This window comes from Ochlerotatus camptorhynchus, unplaced genomic scaffold (assembly GCF_037179485.1).
Source record: "Ochlerotatus camptorhynchus isolate MF236.1 unplaced genomic scaffold, CSIRO-AGI_Acam_v1.1 ptg000111l, whole genome shotgun sequence".
Taxonomy (NCBI): domain Eukaryota; kingdom Metazoa; phylum Arthropoda; class Insecta; order Diptera; family Culicidae; genus Ochlerotatus; species Ochlerotatus camptorhynchus.
In genome coordinates, this window is record NW_027040601.1 from 2,718,578 (window position 1) to 2,737,380 (window position 18,803).

The 18,803-nt window shown below is 41.4% G+C and overlaps 1 protein-coding gene across 1 annotated transcript in view; it reads left to right on the forward strand.

The window, feature by feature from the left end:
• The first annotated feature begins 12,783 nt into the window (after window positions 1-12,783).
• Window positions 12,784-18,803, forward strand: part of Top2 (topoisomerase 2) — a 90,041-nt gene continuing 84,021 nt past the window's right edge. The window contains exon 1 of the mRNA XM_065219771.1: window positions 12,784-12,798. The gene's annotated coding sequence lies outside the window, so the exon portion shown is untranslated. The remainder of the gene's footprint in view (window positions 12,799-18,803) is intronic.

Sequence of the window (18,803 nt, forward strand, 5' to 3'; positions counted from 1 at the left end):
TCCATCTGTCAAATTTTAACCAAAAGTTAAAAAAAAATACACCAAATGGTTCAGAGCCTTAATAATTTATAATGCGAGGCATATTAAAAAGCTACGAGCTTTTCCAACTGCAAAGAGATCGCTTCAATTTCGAATCCAAAACAAAATCTCATCTATACTAACTGCTCACACCTGCAACGAAACCTACCCCAAACCCAATTTCGACCCATGAAAAAATAAATCATGAAAAACCTTCCAAACACCTAAACGAGATAATCGGACTGTCGAAACCGGAATGAGTATCGAATGAAATTAATCCGACCGTTATGTTTCAGCGCAACCATGCATAAGTTGGCAAAAGGCGTTTACTAATCTTCTTCTTAATTAACAAAAAATAAAAATAAATTGCTTCATATAAATATATTTGAAATCATCACTAGTCTGTACATTCACATGTTCCAAGAACAGCCAACCAAAAAGATTAATTTAAACAATTGTTAACTAAGTTAAATGCTGGTTACTATAATCTTTAAATATAGAAGCAAAAATTATAGCATTCTTTGAACCTGTTACCAAGGCAACGGATTATAGCAAACTTTAATTAAACGATATAAACAAAGCAAAGGGCACTTCACAATCTACACAAACAAAGTACATATATCATTGCGATTTCGTGTTAAGTTTATCTCTATTTTGATGGAGTCTAAAACTGCAAGCAAAGCTAAATGCAACACTGCGGAACGAGATAATAAAAAAAAGGCGTACATATAGAAACAGTATAAATACATAGGTATATTTATTAGGCCAAGCATAGAGAAAAGTATAGAACACACCACATTATATCATTTACAAAACTCGAACATATAACAAACAAAAAAGTCAATGCAAACAAAGTTCAGTGATACATATATATAAACAAGCCGAAAGTATATGGCGAGACATCTCGAATCAGAATCATGTACATAGAAGAGCATTGCTTCCAGAGAAATCAAAACTTATTTAATCGAGAAAAAGAGAACATTAATGCAGTTACGCAAATATAATTTAGTTTACTCTGTTGGATTGTTTAATTTTCTATTGATTGTTGAAGAAACACGAAAAAGAAAACAAAGATGAACGAAACGATATATCAAAATGAAGCACACGTGTGAAGAGTGAGAAAGGAAGAGACATTCACCAAATAATGAACAACAAACGACAAAAACGAGAACCAAAACCGAAGTGAGAAAAAGAAACAAGTAAAAATGTCCTACAAATGCCAGCAGAGGAACGCTTTTCGTAAAAAAAAAAAATAAAAACTGCATGTTTACCACTTAGAAGCGAAGGAAACCAACAACCAACAAGCGATGTATACAGCGCGCCAGCAAAACACAAACACTAAAAACGAAACAATAAGTAAAAACCAACAACCGCAGCAGCAGTAAACAAACAAATAACAAAAAAAAACTGAATGTGTTGTATAACCGAACGCAAACTAAAGCAAAATAAAAAAATATATCGATGGAAACTAGTAGCTTACCGTAACCGTTTATGTAAATGGTAAAAGAAAACGTGTTAAGTGGACAACCAAACTGTAAACCCAGAAGAACACACACTAAAAAAAACGTAACGAAACCAAATGTAACAGAAGATGGTGGTAAAAGAAAGTCATGACATGTAGTAGGAAGGTAAAATGCAAATCAACAAACTGTAAAACAAAAAGAAACAAACAAAAAACTGTACTGAAGATCCGAGAGACAAAGAGGGAAAACTAAACAAAAAGAGGAATAAAGAAATGATAAAAATTATTAATAAAAAAAGAAACCGGAAGTGTTTGATTTGTTTGCTCGAAACAGTCCCTTAAAAAATATTAGCAGTATGGTTTTAAAATTTCAGATGCTCACTACTCTGAATGCGGATCAGTGTTAAACAAGGTTCAGTGGGGAAGAGTACTGCCAACCGGTGGAAACTAACGATTTTAATTTGGCTCACTACTTGACTAGCCTATTGGTCCCAAGCAAATCGATTAACGTACCCCATTATAGGTGAAATTCCAGTACTACACTATGTTTGTTTTGATTCGATAAGAAAGTTTGACAGATAAAATGAGGGGTTCGTGGATTTTCCTATGTTTCGAGGGGTGCATCGATTAGCTTGGGACAGAAGCGAGTACCAGAGATAAGCCAAAAAGTTGAGCACGTTTCTTCGGGGTCTTCTGGTCTTAGAGTTACCTCTATGTTGCTACCATAGAGGTAACTCTAATTTTTTTTTTATTATACTCACTTTAACACTCTTGGGTCATTCGTGACTTGTCCGGGGGTGAGATTTGAACTCGTGACTTTGGCGTGAGAGGTATGGATGTTAACCAGTACGCCGGGGTCACCCCCAGGTAACTCTAAGACTAGTTGGTCCCGAAGAAACGTGCTCTACTTTTTGGCTCAGCTCTGGTACTATCTTCTGTCCCAAGCTGTCAAACTTTCATACCCAAGTAGCACACTTCGATCGAAATAAGCTGCTGCAACTTGATTGTGACTGGAATAAGTGGCACACAAGTAACCACAATTGTTCAGTGACATGTGTGCTGCTAGGGTAACGAATCAAAACAAACATTGTGTAGTACTAGAATTTTGACTAGAATGGGGTACGTTAATCGATTTGCTTGGGACCAATAGGCTAGTCAAGTAGTGAGCCATTTTAAAATCGATAGTTTCGTATTGAGTGTTGGTATTAATATCACCGACGAACCAACATGCCACTGGAGCATTTCGTCCGCAATTCAATTTGACAAATGAGCGATTCGATCTGTCAAACGGGCGATCAGATCTGTCAAATGAACTGAGACGCAAACCAATTCAATATGAATTTTACGTGTGTACGTGGCCTTGTTCATGATATGATGGCGGTAGTTTTTAACGTAATTTAAATATGGCATCTCGGGCAAGATTTTGAAAATAGATTCTATGAGCTGACACGTCGGTTCGTCGGTGTTATTATATTATATAAGGGTCTTTTCATGAAACACGTAGACACTATAGGCAACCGGTCAGCACTCGCCGTCAATGGATGGTAATCGATGTCCGTCGGTGATTGGCACTACACTCAAAAAATTCTACACGTCATCATCATGTGAATCTTATGCTATGAATCATGCCTGAACACTATGGATTTGAATTGTGACACACTTGGATTCTATGTGCCTCATATGGTGATATCAATAGCTTTGCACATCATAGTTCAATATTCTACAATATTCTACTTTATCGACTTCTATTTTGCCGACTCTAAAAATGAATCGGCAAATATATAAACAAAACTGCCAGAGGCCAGAGCTTTCACATATCTTTTTAATGGGTCTGATTTGGGATTCGATCATGGACTGTTGGGGTGTGCTGCTGCCGGAGTCTTCGTTCGATCCCACTGTGCCTCGGTTGTTCCCATATATGAGGCGGGTTGATAGGATAAAGTCATAACTCTTGTTTTCGATGTTTACGTTTCTGAGCAAGCAATTCACATCGCATTGAAATGCAAAACACTTTAAATCAATCTGTTTTGAACAGTAGTGTGATTCAATGTGCAATACACTTGAATAGATAGTGAAAGATTTTCAACATTTCAAAGTTGAAACACTAGAAATTAACGTGTATAACACATTAAACCAAGGTGAAATACACTTAAAGTAAATGTGATTGTGCATTTAAAAAAATCAAGTGTTTAAACATTTCGATCAAACGTGTGGAATTTTGTGAGTGTAGATTGCGGAACAGAGACCGACGTTAAATAAATGAAAGGAGAAGAAGCCTAGCAAGTCGGTGGTTTTCCAACTCCAAACCGAAAAATTGTTTGAAACTCGGATCGATACCTACTGAAAGTAACTTTTACTTGTGAAAGAGTAACCGAAATATTGTTTATTTTGCCTGTTGGAAGCAATCAATTATAAGGAATTGGCAGCTTCCACCACCATTGAGTGAACTACCGTCATTCGGAAGCTGAAAATTCAAGGATTCTAAAAGAAAGATCCGGTACCTACATCACGATCCTCGGAAGGCGTAGCAGGATCTGATATCGGAGAAAATAAAAATATAAAGGTTCAAGGACTACAATCTCAAACGGTACGTATTGATAAAAAAAAATACATTTCCATTTTAGATGTTCACCCCTATTCTGTATTTCGTTTCGAACGAAATTCTCATACAAAAAAATTTTTTTTTGTATGAGAATTTCGTTCGAAACGAAATACAGCATAGGGGTGGTTGTCTGTATGCTTAAACAATTCTTGGAATCGACCGGCCCCTTCCAGAAAATGATAACAACAGTGTCGTATTGGCCAGTGACATTCAAATGGTCAGCGAATACTGTTCCAAGTTGCCGAGCGTCACAACTTCCCCTTCCCCCTCTTTCCTGTGATCAAGTTACAAAGCCGTGCGGAACGGGCATGCATTTTACTAATGCACCATACCATAAATGCATCACTAAAGGCTTAGGAAAAGTGAAAGATAATTGAGGGGCTGTTCATAAACTACGTAGATAGTTTTTTGGGATTCTTGACCCCCTCCCCCTGCGTAGACAATTGTCCATACAAAATGTTTAAAATTTGTATGGGCCGTGGATAATTGAACTGTCTACGTAGATTATGAACAGCCCCTGATAGAAAATTAATGATCGAGGAAGGTACCACCATCGAGTCTCTCTAATAAAGGTAAAAAACAGGCTCCACCATCATTGTGAATGGCATCATGGCCATAGTTTTAATTTTCAAATTAAATTTAATTACGCAATTCAGCTGGAATTTCACCCGTTATCAGCATAAAGCAAAGAAAGAAACGTTCCACTTTTTACGACAATCATAACAAAACCAATAATTGACAGCTATTTATTTCTACCTATGTGTGTGGATGCACTCGTGAATTAACACACAACAGCATACACAGGTTCCACTTTTGCCCAGAAGAGGCGTTGCCGTTACTGTCTCCTGATTTTTGGCAGAGTTGCCAGTCTGCTTGATTTGTAGTCTTCGATAAAGGTCAACTCCGTACGGAAGAAATTTGCATGTGCATGTCAACTCTTTCAAAGTATTTCTTGAAAATATCGAAGCCCACGGTCAACGATCGTGTGCCGTATTGATCTTTTGTCCACAGCATGTCAGCCATAAATCTATGGTCGGACTCAAAATGATTAAGCACAATCTCCTTTAGGCCTACGTTCATCTAGCTAAGGAGTAAAACAAGATGCTAAGAAGTTTATGTCCTAAATAGTGCATTCATTATTAGTTTCTTGAGATGCCCATACTTTTAATAGTTTTATAGAAGTGTCAACAAATTTATTGTTAGTATAATTTAATAATGGAAAGCTATACAAACTATCCAGGATCTTCCAAACTTCGCGGAGAACGCAAGCACAAGAGTAAAGACGTCAAACGCAACGTGGCCATCAAAGCAACACTGAAAGTAACAGCTCCTAGTGGGACGAACATGCGTAGAATTTCCTACTTCATTGCAAATTTCTAAAATATTGTTCGTATAAAAATAGGCTTAACTGATTTCATTGAAGGTAATTTCTGTAGTTTTCACTTAAACATATTGATTCTGATTGAAATGTGAACAATGCGCTAACTTATTTTAACGTACAATCCAATGAGCAGAAATGATTCGAAACATTTTTCGCGATTTTCTCAGAAAGCAACTTTTGAAACATGCAACTGACGTGTAAGGGTTGGAAATCGATGTCTGCGGTCATTTTTAAATTCAAGATGACGGCTCCCGGTTGGAGGAAAACTTGAAAATTATGTCAAATTCCTCTCAATATGGGTATTTTTGGAATCTTGGTGAAGTGTAAGAACTGGAAACCCATGTATGAAACCATTGTGAATTCAATATACCAGCTTCCGGTTAGCGCTAGCGTTAGCGTTGTTATGATATACTTCGTAGATTGGATACAAGCGACACTCACGTCTCTTCTGAAATTCTCAGTTAGACTCAGTGTTCGGAAAATCATTCTCAAATCTCATTCATTGAGCCTCCCAGCGAGAATAAACTCGCATGCGAATCTGGTTAACAAAATTCACGCTTGAGATTCCCATGCATATTCATTAGAGTGATGCAAAATTTGAAATTTTCGCTCCACAATACTTAAACGATTCCAAATCTGATCCTGACTAACCTCCTAAAATTTGAGCCCATTTGGTGAGAAACTGAGATGGCACAAATCATTTGAAGTTTGTATGGGAATTACTATGGTAAAACCAAGATTTTTGTTCATGTCTATCTAATAATTTACCATATCAGTCTGCTTCAAAAACTTTTAATTGTACTTGTAGGACAACTACAGCTACAACTTTGCTCAAGACTATTTTTTGATTAAGTGCAAGGATCGAAAGTTATCCATTGTTCAATGCGCTGATGTCTTATGATCATGCTCAATCAACTGATCAGCAGGCAACATTGGTGTTTCTGGGGCGTTGAATAGGACACAAAAATCATGGCTACTATGTCACACTGCAAAATACAGTGTTGCCTACAGAGCAGTTGCTTGATCATGTCATAAGTTTACCAATCTCTTAAATAATTAATAACTCTGTCTCGTTTTACATAGAAACGATCTTCAGCAAAGTTGTAGCTGAGAAAATTTTCTGTTATAATTGTTATCGAACTGTTTCGCAGCTCAATATAGAAAAAGACGAGAAGGCAATGAACAAAAAGTTGAGATTTCCCATTGTAGTTTGCATGTAAACTTCAAATTTGGTTCAAATGGTTTGTGCGAAGTCTGTTTCTAACCAAATGAGTTGTAACTTTTGAAAGGCTAATCAGGACCCGATTTGAAACCATTTAAGCACTGTGGAGCGAAAAAGTCAAATTTTGCATCAGTCTAATATTCATGCACTCACACTCACAACGCCGAAAAATCATTCCAGCTTTACACTCATAAAAACCACTCAAACGTCAATTGATATCATGCCTATGCATGTTGTGTTAGTTTTCCAACCCCTGATGCGCAAACAATAGTAATATCAATGAATAACGCCAAAATAGAAAGCAATGAATTTTTTAACCTGAAAACTTATCCGTGATTTTTGCGACGTTGAATTTTGCAAGGCAAAACTCATAGGTGCATAAACTAATGCATGAGATTTTAGTTTTTGAGTTTTTCCGAACACTGGTTAGACTACTTTCAGGAATAATGCTAGGGAGCAAACATTGGTTCCAATCTAAACAAGAGTAACAGAAGCATGACTGTCGCTATTCCCGGCCACGCCCATCTTTACCATAACTAGGGATAGGGAAGGAAATGTTTTTGTAGTACTTAATTAACGAGAGGCCACCGACTTAGCGACACCCTCATAAAAGCTACGGAGTTGGAGGATGGGTAGGATATTCGGTTAGGATTCACCTCAAGTTGGCGATGCAACCAAAAGTATGTATTGTTTATTTGGTGTTTATTTAATCTCTCGATAGCCGGCTATCGAAAGAACATATTCATTTTGTTTAGTGATCATGAATTTAAGAGTCATGACGGAGAGCCAGGGATTAAACCCATGATTTTCTGCTCAGTAAGCAAAAACGATCTCTCCAGGGTCATCAAGCATCTCAGAACCATAACGCTTCACGACAATACAGGACTACGTTTTCACTTGGTATGCAAATAGTTTCTTACGTGAATGTTCAATATCAAATATACAAATGATGGTGGCGATTTATTGTGCCGTTGAAGAGCTTGGGGTTAAATCCATGATTTTCTGCTCAGTAAGCAAAATCTATTCCTTCAGGGTCATCGAGCATCTCATAATCCACAGCGCTTCGCGTCAAAGTACGAATATATGGATGAACTATCTTTTATTGAATAACTATTATTTACTATAATTGCATGAAAGAAATAAAATATAAACTATAAACAAAACGTGACTACTAAAATCTCAAAAAGATATTCTCATAAATATATTTCACGCAACCAGGAATCTCAAAACCATTAGACGCTATAATGATACTCTGCACATGTTTGACACAAGAAGAGGCCAAAAAGCAAGCGTCCGACACACAAAACCCGTCAGTCACAATCAACGATTCTACGAATCGCGAGCGCTCACGAATCATAAAACCGCTGACTGCGACACTCTGGAAGCGAAATTGACAGGCTCTATGCGTCAAACACCCGCCCTTCAATCTCCTCCCGCATCAAACAACACAAATCTCCACTACAACATCTAACGAATTCAAAACTCCTAAAAACTTCCATCTATAGCAAGTGAGTGGAAGCAACCCTTCATGATACACATTTTCTGCCTATCTTTCTATTAGGCCTGTGGACATGCATTGGCTTCGAAACTTCTAACCAAACTGGGAAAATTTTCAGATCACAAAAAAAATTAAAGGTAATTACAAGTAAAATATACATTGATTATTTTACGCGAGAACGAGCAAGTAATATTAAATTTCTTGTATCGTATGCTAATTATAATTAACTGTAACAAAAATAATATGCTTAAATAAAATAAAATATTAATAAAATTATATGCAAAATTTACTAGAAGATCATTACTTTATTGGTGAGAAGTTTCTAATAAGCCCTCCCAGTTCCTCTGTATACATAACAAATCTGATACTATAATCAGAATTGCTCAATCTGCATGAAGCAGCCGATTTCATCAAGGAAGTTCTATTAACAACCAAGAATTAATCATTTGAGGCATACTGAAGCATTAAGAAGGTGATATGTGTCACTATAGGAAATCATCATCGTTGCAAATATAAAGAAATTAAACATAACCCTTTGCTTCAATACCGTCAACCTCCATGTCCATGGGGAGGGATTCAATATGCCAGCTTCTGGTTGGAGAAAAACTGGGAAATACTGCCAAATTACCCACAATATCGGGTATTTTTGGAATATTGGTGACGTGTAGGGACCGAAAAACCATGTCTGACACCATTTTGAAATTCAATATGGTGGCTTCCGGTTAGAGAAAAACTAGGAAATACTGCCAAATTAGCCATAATATAGGTATTTTTGGAATCTTGGTGACGTGTAGGGAACGGACATCGATGTCTGAGGTCGTTTTGAAAATCAAGATGGCGACTTCCGGTTGGAGAAAATCTGGGATATTCTGTCAAATACACTACCTTATGAGTATTTAAAGGAATCTTGGTGACGTATAGGGACCAGATATCGATGTCTGAGCGAGAGGCACGCAATACAAAGAACCGGTGCGTTGAAGTTAAAATGCAATCAAAAGTACTTAGGGTAATTTGTAATTTGTAATTTATTGATAGTATAACGAAAACCTGTCAGTTACAGAATAATAAATCAGGTCAAGGAAGCAACCATTTTGAATCAGTTTAGTGGGGAGTTAAGAATGAAATTAAAGTCTATGTCTAAACATTTGACATTTCCTAAATCGACAGCTACTATTGGTATTAGCCTAGAGAATTAATCAGCTCTGTGGAGCGCCGCTTTAAGAGAGTCCGTTGCTGCCTTGTAGCTAGTGGTAGTGCGTTCCAGGTGGACGCTCCGAATATTAGAACACTTTTTCGGGAACTTGTGGTGTGATGTGGTAGGACAAAGGATCTAGCTCGCTCGTTCCGACCTTTAGGTGTGTACTGCGTGATGTACTCTGGGAGGCTTCCATGGTACGCCCCGTACATGAAGCAGCAGATACGACGGTGGTAGTTTTCCGGCAGATCGCATCCGAGTATGGTGTGTCGCACTTCTCTGGTCGTGTCACGCCCTCGGATTCTATACATGAACCTCACCGACGACTTGAAGCATCGATGTAACTGAGCCTTGAGCGCGGTGGACAGTCCTGGGTAGTACACGACGTCGCAGTATGCCAAGAACGGCATCACCGCAGCTTGGACGAGCTTCATACGAATCTGTCTGGAAAGCACTCCACGGAAGCACCTGAACGTACGAAGAGTATTGTAGATCTTTTTGGTGACTTCGTTTATCGTAATTAATGCGTTTTGAAGTAGTACTGACGGTAATTAAAATTATCTATCCGTAATTGATGTACTTTAATTACGAAATTTCAACTGTAATTAATGGAGTTAAAAAGTAGTTTATGTTCTACATTGTGTAGTTAAAGTAATTAAAGCAGTAGTTAATGGGATTGATTTTATTACAGCCGTTGCCTGCGTTGGAGTTAAAGGTTATTGCGTGCCCCTAGTGTCTGAGGCCATGCTTGGCATACACAGTTTTGGTCACGAACTGCTCATTTGCTAATAACTTTGCACACAGTTGACGGAACATAAAGGGTGATACGGTCAAAATTTGGTCAATATCAACATGACGTATTTCTTTCAATTTTGCATTTAAAAAACCTGAACACCCCTCATTTTGAAGGTGTGTGTGTGTAGAATGTTGCTCCTATTTTGATTTTGGAATTCACTCTTCAGTTGTCAAAATGCCGTCCAAGCAAGAAGAGCAGCGTATCAAAATTTTGCTCGCGCATCGCGAAAATCCGAGCTACTCGCACGCAAAGTTGGCAAAATCGCTAAAAGTTGCCAAATCAACCGTTACAAATGTAATTAAAGTGTTTGGGGAACGTTTGTCGACAGCCAGGAAGTCTGGATCGGGGGGAAATCGAAAACCGCAAGCCGCTGAGACGACAAAGAGAGTTGCCGGTAGTTTCAAGCGAAACCCTAACCTCTCTCTCCGCGATGCCGCAAATAAGCTGGGTGTATCGTCTACAACCGTGCATCGAGCCAAAAAACGAGCCGGACTATCGACTAACAAGAAGGTAGTGACTCCAAATCGCGATGATAATCAAAATACGACGGCCAAAGCGCGATCCCGGAGGCTGTACACGACGATGCTGACGAAGTTTGACTGCGTGGTAATGGACGACGAAACCTACGTCAAAGCCGACTACAAGCAGCTTCCGGGACAGGAATTTTATACGGCAAAAGGAAGGGGAAAGGTAGCAGATGTTTTCAAGCACATGAAACTGTCAAAGTTCGCAAAGAAATATCTGGTTTGGCAAGCCATCTGTACCTGTGGCTTGAAAAGCAGCATTTTCATAGCTTCCGGGACTGTCAACTGTTCCGTACTGTTTTGGCCGGATTTGGCATCTTGCCATTACGGTAAAAAGGCAATGGAGTGGTACGCCGCCAACAACGTGCAGGTGGTTCCCAAGGACAAGAACCCTCCCAACACGCCAGAGCTCCGCCCAATTGAGAAATACTGGGCTATTGTCAAGCGGAACCTAAAGAAGACCAAAAAAACTGCTAAGGGCGAGCAGCAGTTCAAGGCAAACTGGCTTTCTGCGGCGAAGAAGGTGGACAAGGTGGCTGTACAAAATCTGATGGCAGGGGTCAAGCGTAAGGCCCGGCAATTCGGATTTGGAAAAGCGGAAGCCTAACTGAATATTTTTCCTGAATTTTATACTAATTGAACTTGAAAAAGAAATTTAATTTGATTTTTTAAATAAACGATTTCACCGATTTACACGCGTTTTCCCTTGACCAAATTTTGACCGTATCACCCTTTAGTTCTTTTTGAAGCAGTAGATAGAATATAGTGTAAGCGTGTTATAGATATGTAAAAAAAAAGTAGATTTTAATGCTAGTAGTAAACTGTATTTGTTTTTGCATTGTAAAAATGAGGTGAGAAATGCTCACTACACATCTCGCAATTTAAGCGTTAAATTGATTAGTATTGATTCAATTGTTAAGCTTTACCTAATCTTCGCATATCTATAGTAAACTATGAGCCTAATCTATCAATTACTTTAAAGAAAAATAAATTTCAACATCTGAGTGAAAAGTTATTACTAAATGAGCAGTTGGTGTGTACAGCTGTGCATGCCAAGCATGTCTGAGGCCATTTTGAAATTCAAGATGGCGACTTCCAGTTATAGAAAAAATTAAAAATACTATCAAATACCTCTCAATAAGGGTATTTTTGCAATCTTGGTGATGTGTCGATACCGGAAATCCATGGCTGACGACATTTTGAATTCATTATGGTGGCTTTCCGTTAGTTTCTGTAACCGAAAGCCACCATATTGGATCTCAAAATAGCATCAGACATGGATTTCCGGACCCAACACGTCACCCCGATTCCAAAAAATATCCATATTGCGGGATATTTGACAGTGTCTTAGTTTTTCTGTATTAGGAAGCCACCATATTGGATTTCAAATTGGCCTCAGACATCAATATCCGATCCCTACACGTCACCAAGATTCCAAAAATACTCATACTGTGAGTAATTTGGCAGCATTTCCCAGCTTTTCTCTAACCGGAAACTACCATATTGAATTCAAAATGGCGTCAGACATGGGTTTCCGATCGCTACACGTCACTCCGATTCCAAAAATACCCATATTGAGGAAACCGGGTTGGAAACAATAAAAAATTTGATTGAAACAAATTTAGAAGTAATAAATTACCGAAAACCGCAACCATCGCTTATATAACTCCAACGGTTTCCATCCAGTCGACTGCAACGAAGGTTACGACTCTTGTCACTTAAAATCGTCACTTCAGAACGACTTTTGTCACCGAAAAACGACTGTGAGAATTAGGTTTTGCACCGTCGGAGTTAACCTCAAACTGATGACAGTTCAGTGGTACTGTTTACGTGGACTTAGTCGATTTTTTCTTGGGCAGATTTTCTGGATTTTTTTCTGATTGCAGTGAGATGTAAACCACACTTTTGCAATGTCCACGAGTAACATCCTTTCACCACGCATTTCCTCGACAATTTTCAATTTAAAATTCGGAAATTTTAAAATATATTTTTTTCGAAAAAACGACTAAGTGCTTGTAAACAGTACCACTGAACTGTCAAAAAGGTTCAGGCGATTAACACTGAGTTCATTTGTGACGTCACGCTGCAGTACCTAATAAGGTGAGAGTTCATCGGGTTCATCCCAAGTGACTTTTCTCACAACACTAGCCAACTGGATTCGGGTGACACAAGTGACTCGAGTCACCTGACCTCACGCACCACGCAGAATTAGGTTGTGAAGTGACAATTGTCACCTCGGGTGAGGTGACTGCCTATTTGATTTGCACGAAGAGTTGTCACCTCACCTCACTCGCGGCGCATAATAAGAAGGATAACCCCCCCCCTCCCCCCTATTCTGCGAGTCACGTGAGTTCCTCTCACCGGTGTGGTGAGGATTGTCACATCGTGTGAGGTGACTCTCCATTTGATATGCACGTAAAGGTCTATTCTACATGGGGTGTGAGGTGAGGTGACAACCCCCCTTATTCTGCGAGTCACGTGACTCTCTGTCACCGGTGAGGTGGCAATTGTCACCTCGTGTGAGGTGACTCTCCATGTAAATCAAATAGAGAGTCACCTCACACGAGGTGGCTACCCGCATAAACGCGAACCATAACTTGACCTTACCGAAAATGCTAAAAAATTGCTTATACATACATACATTTATTTGTACAACATCACATTTAAGATAAGACATAATCAACAATAGTACGCCACAATACTCGGTTTGCGGCTGCCGCTCTCCATCCTCGGTCATGCCCAATGCTCGCTAGATCACGCTCTACCTGGTCCGCCCATCGTGCTCTCTGCGTTCCACGCCTTCTTGTGCCAACCGGATCAGTAGCGAACACCAACTTTGCAGGGTTGTTGTCCGGCATTCTTGCAACATGCCCTGCCCACCGCATCATTCCGGCTTTGGCCACCTTCTGGATGCAGGGTTCGCCATAGAGTGCAGCGAGCTCGTGGTTCATTCTTCGCCGCCACTCACCGTTCTCCTGCACACCGCCGAAGATCGTCCTTAGCACACGTCGCTCGAAAACTCCGAGTACTTGCAGGTCCTCGTCGAGCATAGTCCATGTCTCGTGTCCATAGAGGACCACCGGTCTTATTAGCGTTCTGTACATGGTACATTTGGTGCGGGGGTGAATCTTTTTTGACCGTAGTTTCTTCTGGAGCCCGTAGTAGGCACGACTTCCACTGATGATGCGCCTTCGTATTTCACGACTCACATTGTTGTCAGCCGTCATTAAGGATCCAAGGTAAACGAATTCCTCCACTACCTCGAAAGTATCCCCGTCTATCGTGACATTACTTCCTAGACGAATCCTGTCATGTTCGGTTCCGCCTACTAGCATGTACTTTGTTTTTGACGCACTCACCACCAGTCCGACCTTTGCTGCTTCGTGTTTCAGGCGGGTGTATAGTTCTGCCACCGTTCCAAATGTTCTTGCGATAATGTCCATGTCTCCGCAAAGCATACACATTGACCGGATTTCGTGAAAATCGTACCCCGGCTGTTGAGCCCGGCTCGTCGCATTACACCTTCTAGAGCAATGTTGAAGAGTAGGCATGAGAGTCCGTCACCATGTCGCAGTCCCCGGCGAGATTCGAATGAACTGGATAGTTCACCCGAAACCCTTACGCAGTTTTGCACACCGTCCATCGTTGCTTTGATCAGTCTGATCAGCTTCCCAGGAAAGCCGTTCTCGTACATGATTTTCCATAGCTCTGTGCGGTCGATACTGTCGTATGCCGCCTTAAAGTCGATGAACAAATGATGCGTTGGGACCTGGTATTCACGGCATTTCTGGAGGATTTGCCGTACGGTGAAGATCTGGTCCGTTGTCGATCGGCCGTCAATGAAGCCGGCTTGATAACTTCCCACGAACTTGGTCATTTTAGGTGATAGACGACGGAAGATGATCTGGGATAGCACTTTGTAGGCGGCATTCAAAATGGTGATCGCTCAGAAGTTCTCACATTCCAAATGGTCGCCTTTCCCAGATCCTGACTACCATCCGGTGCAGGCAGGTGGCCACATTTTCTGGGCCCATCTTGATGAGTTCGGCTACGATACCATCCTTACTAACTGCTTTGTTGTTTTAGAGCTGCTGAATGGTATCCTTAACTTCTCTCAGCGTGGGAGTTGGGTCAGTTCCGTCCTCTGCTGCACTGACGTAGTCGTTTCCTCCATTGCGCTGGTCTCCCGTGCCTACGTTCTCCTCGCCATTCAGGTGCGCATCGAAGTGCTGCTTCCACCTTTCAATCACCTCACGTCCGTCCGTCATCCCGTCCTTATCCTTGCACATTTCGGCTCGCGGCACGAAGCCGTTGCGGGATGCGTTGAGCTTCTGGTAGAACTTCCGTGTTTCTTGGGAACGGCACAGCAGTTCCATTTCCTCGCACTCCGCTTTTTTCAGGCGGCGTTTTTTCTCCCGAAAGATGCGGGTCTGCTGTTTCCGCTTCTGTTTATACCGTTCCACGTTCTGTCGGGTTCCATGCTGCAGCATTACCACCCGCGCTGCGTTCTTCTCCTCCAAAATCACTCTGCACTCCTCGTCGAACCATTCATTCCGTCGACTTCTTTCCACGTACCCGATGGTGCTCTCGGCTGCGTCGGTGATGGCTGCTTTTACTGTACTCCAGCAGTCCTCTAGAGGGGGTACATCGAGCTCGCCCTCCTCTGGCAACGCTGCCTCGAGATTCGGCACGTATGCTAAGGTGACATCCGGTTGCTTCAGTCGCTCTAGGTTGTACCGTGGCGGGTGTCGGTACCGTACATTGTTGATGACGGAAAGTTTTGGGCGCAGTTTGACCATAGAGGTAACTCTAAGACCACTGGGTCCCGAAGAAAATCATTATTATTTTTGGCTCACTCAGTACCAGAACAACGGTCCCAAGCAGTCCCAAGCTATTTCACTCACCCCTGCATGTTCTGCATGAATCCACACACCCCTGATGTTATCTGTCAAACTTTCATAGCGAATCAAAACAAACATAGTGTAGTAATAGAATTTCAACTAGAATAGGGTACGTTAATCGTTTGCTTGGGACCAATAGGCTACTAAAGTGGTGAGCCAATTTAAAATCGTTAGTTTCGTATTGATTGTTGGTTTGACCATCACCAGGTAGTGGTCAGAGTCAATGTTAGCGCCACGATAGGTCCTGACGTCGATAATGTCGGAGAAGTGCCATCCATCAATCAGAACGTGGTCGATTTGTGATTCCGTCTGCTGTGGTGATCTCCAGGTGTAACGATAGGGGAGGTGGTGTTGGAAGAAGGTGCTACGTATGGCCATGTTCTTGGAAGCGGCGAAATTGATGAGTCGTAGGCCGTTCCCGTTCGTCAGCTGGTGGGTGCTGAACTTTCCAATCGTCGGTCTGAATTCCTCCTCCTGGCCTACCTGAGCGTTTAGGTCTCCTATGATGATCTTGACGTCGTGGCTTGGGCAGCGATCGTACTCGCGGTCGAGCTGCGCGTAAAATGCGTCCTTGTCATCATCAGTGCTTCCGGAGTGAGGGCTGTGCACGTTGATTATGCTAAAGTTGAAGAATCGGCCCTTGATCCTCAACCTGCACATTCTTTCGTCGATCGGCCACCAACCGATCACGCGCTTCTGCATTTCGCCCATCACGATGAAAGCTGTGCCCAGCTCGCGTGTGCTGCCGCAACTCTGGTAGATGGTATGATTACCTCTGAACGTTCGCACCATGGATCCTGTCCAACACACCTCCTGCAGCGCTACGATGCCGAATCCGCGGTCCTTCAGTAGATTGGCGAGTATTCGGGTGCTCCCGATGAAATTGAGAGATCGACAGTTCCACGTACTGAGTTTCCAATCGCAAGTCCTATTTCGTCGCTGGGGTCGTTGCCGTTGGTCTCGGTTCGTATTCCTCTGTTGTTGATTTTCCGTTGCAATGCTTTTTTACGGCTGGCTCGCAGGGCCTGACACCAACCCCCTAACTTTCCGGAGGACCAGGGTGCACAGTTGTGCTTAGAGTCCTTCACTGGCACTCGGACGTAGATCAGCCGCCCCTAACATGGGAACAGACGCTGTTGTGAGCCGCTCCTCCTGGAGAACAGACGCTCAGGCTTGCCGAAGCAAACCCCCCCCCCCCCCCTTCCCTGTCAGTCTATGACCAAAGTTCCTACCGGGGTTGGTTACCCGATCTTCCCTAAGGTTGCTCACAGTTCACGGCCGGTACCACGGGGAGGTAGGGATAGGAGTTGCTGGGAAGAGGCTAGTGATCTCAATGGGATCTGTATTGCGCATTACCCAGCATTAACCGACCAAAAAATTGCTTATAATCCCTGCTAAACTTTAACTGAAATGGTTATGGAACTTTACATGAACGTTTGTGTGATAAAGTTTTAACCTTATGTATGAAGGGTTTTTGGAAGCGGACCTTACAAATAATGGGTTGTTAAGAAACATTACCATTCAAAATAGTTGTTTTCTCCATATATTTTCGGAAAGAGAACTATATTTCAGGCATAACATTTGATAACGGCACAAAAGCATTTGTAAACAAACTTTCTAGGGCCCTTCACACGCGAACCAAAGTAAGCCCACGCAAACCAATACCACTTTCGGAAAGGTGATAGTTGCTCCTATCCGATGAAATTATTGGTTTGCGTGGGAGTACTTTGATTCGCGTGTAAAGGGCCTTGAAAAGTTTGTTTACAAATGCTTTTGTGCCGTTATCAAATGTTATGCCTGATTTGAACCTTTTTACTTATGGTTTGAGAATTTTAATGGTAATGATTATGGTAGCCAGTGAGGTCCATTAATGGTTTTGTATTATCGGTCAACTTTACGTGGAATATATCACGAATTGATAATCAGCAATTTACAGGCAACCAATTCGCGATATATACCACATAAAGTTAATGGATGTTACAAAACCATCAGTGAACCTTACCGACTACCATAACCATTACCATTAAAGTTCTCAAATCATAAATAAAATGGTTCCAATATAATTCCTTTTTCAAAAATGTATGGAGAAAACAAGAATTTGGAATGGTAATGGTTCTTAACAACCCATTATTTCAAAGGTTCACTTCCAAAAAACCATAATACATAAGGTTAAAACAATATCACACAAACGTTCATGTTAAGTTCCATAACCATTTCAGTTGAAGTTTAGCAGGGATTATAAACAATGTTTAACCATTTTCGGTAAGGTAAAGTTATGGTTCGGGTTTATGCGGGTATTGAGGCCTATTTTGCGCGTGTGAGGTGAGGTGACAGTGAAGTGATGGTGAAGTGACAATTGTCACCTCGCGTGAGGTGACTCTCTATTTGATTTGAACGGAGACTCACCTCACCCGAGGTGACAATTGTCACTTCACTGTCAGCTCACCTCACACGCCGTGCAGAATAGGCCTAATTGTCACCTCACCGGTGAGAGAGAGTCACGTTACTCGCAGAATAGGGGGGAGTGAAGTGATGGTTTTTTTTTCTTTTTTATTATATTGTCACTATACACACTTAGTTTTTTCTACCGAGCTCGGCTGTGCAAATCTCGGCAAAATAAGTTTCACTGAGAGCTCAGCAAAAGTGACATTTGATTGCTGAGTCTCGGATAATGTTTAGCTGAATCTCAGCAAACAAATGAAATGTTTGCTGAGATCTCAGTAAAAAATCTTTTGCCGAGATTTGCACAGCCGAGCTCGGTAGAAAAAACTAAGTGTGTAGTCACTTTAACACTCTTGGGTGATTCGTGACTTGTCTGGGGGCGAGATTTAAACTCGTGACTTTGGCGTGAGAGGTATGGATGTTAACCACTACGCCGGGGTCGCCCCCCGAAGTGATGGTGGTGGTATTTTATTTGCAGGAGAGTCACCTCACCCGAGGTGAAAATTGTCACTTCACTAGAGAGAGCGAGTCACCTCACCTCACACACCGCGCAGAATAAGCTTAGGAGTCACGTGACTCGCAGAATAAGGAGGAAAGTCACCCGGTGGAATCGAGAATAACATAGGCCTATTCTGTACATGGCGTGTGAGGTGAGGTAACAGTGAAGTGAAGTGAAGTGATGGTGAAGTGACAATTTTCACCCCGGGTGAGGTGACTCTCCATTTGATTTGCCCGGAGAGTCACCTCACCCAAGGTTACAAT